Consider the following 1,375-nt stretch of genomic DNA (forward strand, 5'->3'; position numbering starts at 1 on the left):
GTGGGAGGTGTGTCGGGGGCTCGGTTGCCGGGAGGGGCCGGTGCAGGGTCTGCGTGGGGGAGCCCCGTGGGGGACGGGGGCACGGTCTCCCCGTCCCCTGGGGTGGACGGGCCGGGCCAGCCTTGCTGTTCCTCCTCAGGTGTCTGGGCGCCCTGGGTCCCTTGAGCCGCGCTCTGAGCTGCCGTTGGGGTCTCTGTGCGGCTCTGGGTTGTCAGTGCAGGCCTTTCTCCGTCGGGTTGAACTTCAGCACCTTCTGAGGTTCTGCTCATCCTCGGGGCTAAAGCTAACCCCACGGACGGCCCCTGTCAGCGTTCACAGCCTCACCGTGTTGCTTATAGGGCGTCTTTTCTGCCTAAAATGGAAGCAGCTGTGCTTGGGGTTCTTTAGGGTGATTGCCTGACTGGTAGCCAGCCAGGTGGGCCACATGGCAGGACCCTGGTAAGAAAAGTGTAAGAAAAGCAGGACCGACCCGTGTGAGCCTCAGCACACAGCCAGCCGCTGGCTAGCCTCCGCATTTCTTACCTGAACTCAGCCAGAGAGCACCTGCTGCTCTGCCTGTGCCTCTTTAAGTGGAGATAGCTGTGTCTCTAATAGTGCTGCAGAGGGGCGTCCCAGCCTTTGTTTGCATCTGTGAGTGTGTAAGCACTGACTGCTCCTGGGTGGTAATCTCCAGCTCCACACAGCTGCTGGTCTTTGTTGATGGATAGTTCTGTCTTGTGCTGTGAAGAACCAGATCTGTGACACTGGGACGTGATTCCCAGGGCGATGAGCGCACACGTGTGTCACACACTCGTGACTTTTCCTTGCTAGGTGTACGACAGCTACGCTAACTTTTCGTTTCTTTTGGATTCTTAGGAGAGGTTCTAGGGACGCTTTTGCTCTTATTGCCTGTAGGTAACCTGAGATTATTGGCCGTTAAAGTCTCCCACAAAGCAGAGTGGGGATTTGCTGCTGATCTGTCCCCCCGGCTTCTGTCCCTTATTGCCCAAGAGCACCAAAATGTTGGCATAGCATGATGTGTTAAGTGGGGTTATTGCGGCCGTTAGATAAGCTTTTTATGAAGGAAGTACCTCAGGAGCCAGACAGGGAAGTAATGGTGTTGGACCTGGTGCCGCTTCCTAGCATCTGACTTTCTTTTTCAGATGCTCCCTGGTGTGGTCACTGCAAAGCGCTGGCCCCTGAATATGCCAAAGCAGCTGGAAAACTGAAGGCAGAAGGCTCCGAAATCAGATTGGCAAAGGTCGACGCCACCGAAGAGTCTGATCTGGCCCAGCAGTATGGCGTCCGTGGCTACCCTACTATCAAGTTTTTCAAGAACGGAGATACAGCTTCCCCCAAAGAATACACAGGTGGGGTACAGCTTCCCCCAAAGAAT

General features: G+C 55.6%; 1 protein-coding gene across 1 annotated transcript in view; it reads left to right on the plus strand.

Moving 5' to 3' along the window:
• Positions 1-1,123: 1,123 nt before the first annotated feature.
• The window catches only part of P4HB (prolyl 4-hydroxylase subunit beta), a 10,020-nt gene continuing 9,768 nt past the window's right edge, over positions 1,124-1,375 (plus strand). Inside the window, exon 1 of the mRNA XM_023729199.1 lies at positions 1,124-1,349. The gene's annotated coding sequence lies outside the window, so the exon portion shown is untranslated. The remainder of the gene's footprint in view (positions 1,350-1,375) is intronic.

The sequence above is a fragment of the Trichechus manatus genome, unplaced genomic scaffold, assembly GCF_000243295.1.
Source record: "Trichechus manatus latirostris isolate Lorelei unplaced genomic scaffold, TriManLat1.0 scaffold00028, whole genome shotgun sequence".
In the NCBI taxonomy this organism is placed as follows: Eukaryota; Metazoa; Chordata; class Mammalia; order Sirenia; family Trichechidae; genus Trichechus; species Trichechus manatus.